The sequence below is a fragment of the Heptranchias perlo genome, chromosome 10 (assembly GCF_035084215.1).
Source record: "Heptranchias perlo isolate sHepPer1 chromosome 10, sHepPer1.hap1, whole genome shotgun sequence".
NCBI lineage: Eukaryota > Metazoa > Chordata > Chondrichthyes > Hexanchiformes > Hexanchidae > Heptranchias > Heptranchias perlo.
The window spans coordinates 85,924,943-85,933,577 of record NC_090334.1 but is presented as its reverse complement, the minus strand read 5'-3'; the positions used below and the strand labels follow the sequence as shown (position 1 = coordinate 85,933,577).

Here is an 8,635-nt window from a genome sequence, read left to right as displayed (position 1 = left end):
TAAGGTTCACAAGTATTTAATTGTCTGTGAAGCACTTTGGGAGGTCCGGAGGTGGTGAAAGAAGTTGCATTAATGACAGTCCTTTCTCTCACCCCAGGTGCGGGGGTGCTCAGGGGGGTGCGGGTTAGTCATTCTCCCTCAGTAATAATATCGCACAAAGTGACCACCACATCGGCATTTCAAACCACAGATCCTCCCGGGAGTTCCCAATACTCAGTTATGCTGAGATGAAAGGAGAGCTTCTAAACAGAGGGCAACTGCTCCTTCATAAACTGGGAAAACACAATTCGACAACACTGTGTGTGTGTCTCTCTCTCTCCCTGTGTCTGTGTGTGTCTCTCTCTTTCTTTCTCTCTCTCTCTCGCCCTGTCCCTGTGTGTGTGTCTCTCTCCCCCCACCTCCCTTGCTCGGTGTGGCTGTTTCCAGTACCATTGATGGGGATCTGGAAGTAGGGGGGGTTCTGGGCATTGTGATGCATGGTTTGGAGGTACACAAAATGCTGAACTTTTTTTTTTATATTGGATCTACATTAAATTGTTACAAACCAACCAACTGTTGCTTGCAGAGAAGCAAGAGTGCTCGAACCCTGCAAATCTGTCACATTTTAGCCCTTAATGATCTCATGTAGTGTCAGTAGGAGTTGTAACCTCTATACCTTCTGCAGTTTAAAATAATTCAGTGATCAGGATCGTACCAAAATATTTAGAGAGAATATGCAATAACCGGCTGTGAAAAGTGAAGAAAGAGGAAAGGTTATTCATCCCCTGATTTTTCAACACTCCAATATTTTTTTCTACTACATTTCCTGTAGGTTATCACAAGCATTCATCACTGAGTATTGTTCATTCCAATATAGCTTGAATGTTAAGGATGGGGAATAAATGCAGCCTTGCCAGTGTGTTTGCCATGTCCTGAGAACAAGTAATTTTAAAAAAGTTACTTTTCACTCATTTCTGTATTCTGTTCGGCTTTGCAGGGTTATTTTTCAGTAATGCAGTATCGGAGGAGTTAATTTTGCTTTGGTCAACTGGTAGCATTCTGATTTTGAGTCACAGCTGGGCATTAAAGCTCATAAATAACAACAGAAAATGCTGGAGAAACTCAGCGAGTCAGGCAGCATCTGTGGAGAAAGAATCAGTTAACGTTTCAGGTCAAAGACCTTTTGTCAGAACTGCTTTATTTCAGATTTCCAGCATCTGCAGTATTTTGCTTTTGATTAAAGCTCATGAGCTAGTCTGACATTCCACTGCAGCACCTAACAACAAAACTCAAGTGATCTCAGTCTTAAACATTTCAGTTGATCCAACCTCCACAGCCTTTTAGGGGAGAAAGCATTTGATTAAAAGTCAAAACTGGTCATTTTAACCACAATCACAGGAAGACTGCATTTAGAACATTTTGCAAAGTTTCAGCAGTTAGAAAAGTTGGGGATGAATAAAGACATTTGGACCATCAAAGCTTGTTGCTCTAGTGTTTGAATCCTGCCATGGCATCCAGTGTTTTTGCTTCCATAGCCTTGATTGATTGATAGATTATTCCTTTTTATTGTTCTAAATTTACTGCTCAGTAATTTCCAGTTTTCTGCCCTCTATTCCTAGTTTCTACAATGTTTCAAACTAGGTTTTCTTTACCTAACCCATTTAATCTCTCATACTTTGAGGTTTCCCACTATTGCTTTCTTGATTCACCTCCGCTTCTCTAACCTTTCATAGATCATAGGATCTTTCAGCAAAGGCCATTCGGCCCATCGTGCCTGTGCCGACACTTTGTGGAAACAGTTTCTCCCTATTTACTCTATCAAAACCCCTCATATTTTGAACATCTTTATTAATTCTCCCCTTAACCTTCTCTGCTCTAAGGAGAACAATCCCAGCTTCTCCAGTCTCTCCACATAACTGAAGTCCCTCATCCCTGGAACCATTCTGGTAAATCTCCTCTGCACCCTAACTAAAACTGAACACAGTAAATACGGTCTGATCAGTTAATTATCGAGCTCAGCATTATTCCTGTGCTTTGTATTCCACTATTCTGACTATATATTACTCTTGATGCTGCCCGTATCCAACTCGACTTCTCTGCAACCTTTGACACAATCAACCACAATATCATCCTTCAACACCTCGATTGTTGTCCAGTTCAGTAGAATTGCCCTCACTTTCTTCCACTTGTATCCAATCGTACCCAGAGCATCTCCAGCAATTGCCCCTCTTCCCACCCCTGCACTGTTTCCTCTGGTCCCCGAGGATCTATCCTCGATCCTCTCCTCATCTACATGCTGCCCCTCGGCGACATCGTCCAAAGACACGGGGTCAGGTTCCCTGTGTATGCTGACGACCCCCAGCTGTGCCCCCCCCACCCCACCAATCCCCAACTGCTTCTATTGTCAGGCTGCTTATCCAACATCCATTCCTGGATGATCCACAATTTCATAAGAACATAAGAAATAGGAGCAGGAGTAGGCCAATCGGCCCCTCGAGCCTGCTCCGCCATTCAATAAGATCATGGCTGATCTGATCCTAACCTCAAATCTAAATTCATGTCCAATTTCCTGCCCGCTCCCCGTAACCCCTAATTCCCTTTACTTCTAGGAAACTGTCTATTTCTGTTTTAAATTTATCTAATGATGTAGCTTCCACAGCTTCCTGGGGCAGCAAATTCCACAGACCCACCACCCTCTGAGTGAAGAAGTTTCTCCTCATCTCAGTTTTGAAAGAGCAGCCCCTTATTCTAAGATTATGCCCCCTAGTTCTAGTTTCACCCATCCTTGGGAACATCCTTACCGCATCCACCCGATCAAGCCCCTTCACAATCTTATATGTTTCAATAAGATCGCCTCTCATTCTTCTGAACTCCAATGAGTATTTCCTTCAATTAAATGTTGGGAAGACTGAAGCTATTGTTTTCAGCTAATCCAAAACTCTGCTGGTGGTATTGTATCCTGCATCAAGTCCTGCTTGTCACCACCCCTGTCCTCGCTGACCACTCTATATCCCTCAACTCCTCAAATTTGACATTTTTGACCTTTATTGTTAAATTCCTGCATGGCCTTGCTCCTCTCTATCTCTGTAACCTTCTAGAGCCCGCCAAACTGTCTGAGTCCTACCTTGTGGATCACTCCCACCTTCACCACCACCACCCCCCCCCCATAGCACCTCTGCCTTCAGCTGCCTAGGTCTCACTCTGGAATTCCCTCCCTAATCCACTTCCCTCTCCTTCTTGAGACTCTCCTTAAAATCCACCTCTTAGTCATCCTTCCTAATTCCTAGTCTCACCTTGTTGGTGTCTGTTTTCCTCATGCCTCTGTGAAGTGCCTGCATTAAAGACACTCTAAGTACATGTCATTGGTCATGATGCTGGCATACCTGAAGCATACAGCTTAGAAAAGTTCTAGCTTCAATCCTTGGCCTGTGTTGATTTCAGTAAATGGCATTTGGACATCAGAGAGTTAGCCTAACATCTGTTGTGGGGAAAATGCTGGAGTCTATAATTAAGACTAGGGTGACTGAACACCGAGAATTTTCAGTTAATCAGAGAGAGCCAGCATGGATTTGTGAAAGGTAGGTCGTGCCTGACAAACCTGATTGAATTTTTTGAAGAGGTGACTAAAGTAGTGGACAGGGGAATGTCAATGGATGTTATTTATATGGACTTCCAGAAGGCATTTGATAAGGTCCCACATAAGAGACTGTTAGCTAAGATAGAAGCCCATGGAATCGAGGGACAAGTACGGACTTGGTTAGGAAGTTGGCTGAGCGAAAGGCGACAGAGAGTAGGGATAATGGGAAGGTACTCACATTGGCAGGATGTGACTAGTGGAGTCCCGCAGGGATCTGTCTTGGGCCCTCAATTATTCACAATATTTATTAATGACTTAGATGAAGGCATAGAAAGTCTCATATCTAAGTTTGCCAATGGCACAAAGATTGGTGGCATTGTAAGCAGTGTAGATGAAAACATAAAATTACAAAGGGATATTGATAGATTAGGTGAATGGGCAAAACTGTGGCAAATGGAATTCAATGTAGACAAATGTGAGGTCATCTACTTTGGATCAAAAAAGGATAGAACAGGGTACTTTCTAAATGGTAAAAAGTTAAAAACAGTGGATGTCCAAAGGGACTTAGGGGTTCGGGTACATAGATCATTGAAGTGTCATGAACAGGTGCAGAAAATAATCAATAAGGCTAATGGAATGCTGGCCTTTATATCTAGAGGACTAGAGTACAAGGGGGCAGAAGTTATGCTGCAGCTACACAAAACCCTGGTTAGACCGCACCTGGAGTACTGTGAGCAGTTCTGGGCACCGCACCTTCGGAAGGACACATTGGCCTTGGAGGGAGTGCAGCGTGGGTTTACTAGAATGATACCCGGACTTCAAGGGTTAAGTTACGAGGAGAGATTACACAAATTGGGGTTGTATTCTCTGGAGTTTCGAAGGTTAAGGGGTGATCTGATCGAAGTTTATAAGATATTAGGGGGGACAGATAGGGTGGGTAGAGAGAAACTATTTCCGCTGATTGGGGATTTTAGGAGTAGGGGGCACAGTCTAAAAATTAGAGCCAGACCTTTCAGGAGTGAGATTAGAAAACATTTCTGCACACAAAGGGTGGTAGAAGTTTGGAACTCTTCCGCAAACAGCAATTGATACTAGCTCAATTGCTAAATTTAAATCTGAGACAGATAGCTTTTTGGCAACCAAAGGTATTAAGGAATATGGGCCAAAGGCAGGTGTATGGAGTTAGATCACAGATCAGCCATGATCTTCTCATGGCGGAGCAGGCACGAGGGGCTGAATGGCCTACTCCTGTTCCTGTGTTCCTATAGAGGTTAGTACAATTGGCATTGGTGTTCCTAGGTTAGGGAGGTCCAGTGGCCTTTAATGGCATTGTGTACACAGATATTGGGCGAGCAACAAATGAAGCTTTGCTCGCCTCCTCCCCTCTGCCTCCTCCCCTCTTTCTCTTTTCTCCTTCCCTCAAAGTTGATTTTTTTCCTGACCGCTCTCACCATCTACGTTTGCAGCTGAATGATTTATCACTTTGGGAGATTCCAGAGTGGAACAAGAATATGTGGAACTGTCTCCCTGCTGGGTGGGGAGAAACCTGGCTAAAGAGAGGGAGAGAGAAAGGCATTTAAAAGTATAGAATATGTCATCTCCCTAAAGTGTAGGGGGAAGTGAGGAAAAGTAATTCAAATTTATTTTATTGCATTAAAATTGCAGCAATGAAGCTACTCCCGACATCTGAGGTTTTATTATGATGGTGGTTGTTTTTGGTCGGACTTTGAGCTGGAACATTGGCAAATTTGGATTTTCCGGAATCTGCCAGCATTAAAGCTGCATTTATCTGGCAAGAAGTCCGCTGCATCCCAAAAATGTCTATTCAAAAAAAAAGTTATGCTGCCTTTTGGGCCAACCTGAGGGCACGTTTCCTGGAGTTTTAGCATGTTCCAAATAAAAATTGACCTCTAAATATTTCAGGAGGTCAAGTTCTTCCCCCCCCCCAACCCCAACTTTCTCTCTGTTTTTGATTCTAAAAATAGAACCTGGAAAAATCCTCAGTTTTTAATTCTGCAATTAAAATTTACTTTAATGATCTTTAACTGTATTATTGCTGCCACTGCCTCGAGTTCAAACACTTTATTTCAATTGCCTCTGACATGCATCTAATTTTGGCCCTTGGCCCTCGCTATCTGGTTGGTCGAGTTATGTGATACTCCTTGTGGTGCTGCATTCTTGGCCCAGTCCTGATCACTTCCATCGTTCTGTTTGTTTGTATGCATGGTCTAGACCTCGCCCTGCCATTCTCTTTCCCTCTTCCCTCCCACTGCCTTAGTTTAATTTAATGCTGGCCAAGCCTCCTACTACCTGCCTACTTAGCTCATCAACAGCACAAGAGTTTTTTTCATTCTTGTTCTTGTCTCCCTTTTGTTTTCAGATGAGTTTGATACAAAAACCCCCATGTAACTGAGGCCGCCCTGGTAATTTCTACATAAACCCCCATGTAACTGAGGCCGCCCTGGTAATTTCTACATAAACCCCCATGTAACTGAGGCCGCCCTGGTAATTTCTACAACCAGTTTCCAAATTGTACATTAGAATCTTACAGGACAGAAGGAGGCCCTTTGTGCCTGTGCCAGCTCTTTGAAAGAGCTTTCCAATTTAGTCCTGCACCCCAGCCAATTATTTTAAATCTGTCCTCTGGTTACTGACCCACTTGCCAAAGGAAGCAGTTTCTCCCTATCTGCTCTATCAAAACCCCTCATAATTTGGAACACCTCTGTTGGGTCTCCCTTAACCTTCTCTGCTGTAAGGAGAACAATCCCAGCTTCTCCAGTCTCTCCATATAACTGAAGTCCCTCATCCCTGGTACCATTCTAGTAAATCTCCTCTGCACCCTCTCCAAGGCCTTGACATCCTTCCTAAAGTGCGGTGCCCAGAATTGGACACAATACTCCAGCTGAGGCCTCACCAGTGATTTGTAAATGACTTCCTTGTTTTTGTATTCAGTGCCCCTATTTACAAAGCCAAGGATCCCATACACTTTCTTAACCCCCTTATCAACTTGCCCTGCCCCCTTCAAAGATTTGTGAATATGCCCCCCAGGTCCCTCTGCTCTTGCACCCCCCTCAAAATAGTCCCATTTAGATTATACCGCCTCTCCACGTTGTTCCCCCCAAAGTGCATCACATCACACTATTCCACATTAAATTGCATCTGCCGTGTGTCTGCCCATTTCACCAGTCTGTCTCTGTCCTCCTGAAGTCTGCTGCTATCCTCCTCACTATTTACTACGTTGCCAAGTTTTGTATCATCCGCAAACTTCAAAATTGTGCTCTCTATGCTCAAGTTCAGGTCGTTTATATATAACAAGAAAAGCAATGGTCTTAATACCGACCCCTGGGGACCCCACTGCATCCTTCTCTCCAATCAGAAAAACATCCGTTCACCAATACTCTCTGCCTCCTATCCCTTAGCCAATTACGTCCCCAAGTTCCCACCGTCCCTTTAATCCCATGTGCTTCTATTTTCTGAATAAATCTGTTATGTGGAACTTTATCAAATGCCTTTTGAAAGTCCATGTATACAACATCTACTACACTACCCTCATCAACCCTCTCTAATACTTCAGCAAAGAACTGTCAGGTTAGTCAGACATGAATTGCCTTCAACAAACCTGTGCTGGCTGTCCCTTATTAACCTGGACTTCTCCAATGAGAATTAATTTTGTTCTTGACAATTGTTTCTGGTAGTTTTCCCATCACTGATGTTGGACTGACTGGCCTGTAGTTATCGGGTTTAGCCCTCTCCCCTTTTTTCATAGGGGTCTAACATTTGCAATCCTCCAGTCCTCTGACACCATTCCCATATCCAAGGAGGATTGAAAGATTGTGGTCAGAGCTTCTGCTATCTCCACCGTTGCTTCCTTCAGCAACCTAGGATGCATCCCAGGGAGCTCTAGCTTCGGATGTCCCATCATTCCTCCTTATGGGAATAAGTTCGGTTTGTACCTGAACTATCTCCGCCTTGAAGGCCTGCCATTGTTCATTTACTGGATTCTTGGCCAATCTTTGTTTCCAGTCCACCTGTGCTCGATCCCTTCTCGAATCACTGAAACTGCCTCTCTTTCAGTTGGGTATTTTCACCGTTGATTTTTATTTGTCCCTTTCCGTAACTACTTTAAACCTAATTATATTATGATCACTATTACCCAGATGTTCTCCCACTAAAACACACTCCACTTGCCCCACTTCATTCCCCAGAACTAGATCCAGCACTTTCCTTCCTCGGGCTAGAAACACACTGATTAAGAAAGTTCTCCTGTACACATTTTAGGAATTCCCCCCCCTCCTTGCCCTTTACACTGTTTTTTCCCGGTCTATATTCGGGTGATTGAAGTCCCTGACTATTACTGGTCTATTATTTTTACATGTCCCTGAAATTTGCCTACAGATTTGCTCCTCTATCTCCTTCTCACTATTTGGGGATCTGTAGTGAACACCCAGAAATGTAACAGCTCCTTAACTCTAACCAGATAGATTCAGTCTTTGCACCTCTCGTATATCGTCCCTCTGTAGAACTGTGATATTATCCTTGATTAATACTGCCACCCCTCTCCATTCTTTTCCCTTCCCTATCCCTCCAGGATATATTGTAGCCGGGAATGTTTACTTCCCATTCCTGCCCATGTCTAAGTCCGGTCTCCGTTAGACACTGGATCATAACCCCATGTGGCAACTTCTGCCTGCAGCTCATCACCCTTATTTGTGACACTCCCCACATTAACACACGTGGATTCCAACACCACGCTGGTCGGCTTTGCTTCCTTCCTCCATCTAATCCCTGCTCTTTCTACACTATTCTTTGTTCTGTTACTGTTTGTCCCTTCAGTTTTCTATTCACCTTGTCTCTCTCCTCTCTGCTGCCATGTCCTGGTTCCCTTTTGATGCTTACTCAGTCTAAGTTTGATTAGTTTATCAATTCTTCCCCCTCCCACCCGCCTTCTATCTTAAATGTCTCTTTTTAATCTCTTTTTTAATGTCCTACCTACCATGTTAGTCTCTAGTAAATACTGAGGCAAAGTAATTTAATATTTCTGCCATAGTGTCGGACTGTAGTCAGTGGGCCTGGCCAGGT

General features: G+C 43.7%; 1 protein-coding gene across 1 annotated transcript in view; it reads left to right on the top strand.

Moving 5' to 3' along the window:
- The window catches only part of LOC137326807 (heme transporter FLVCR2-like), a 172,940-nt gene that overhangs the window by 746 nt on the left and 163,559 nt on the right, over positions 1-8,635 (top strand). The gene's annotated exons all lie outside the window — the stretch shown is intronic.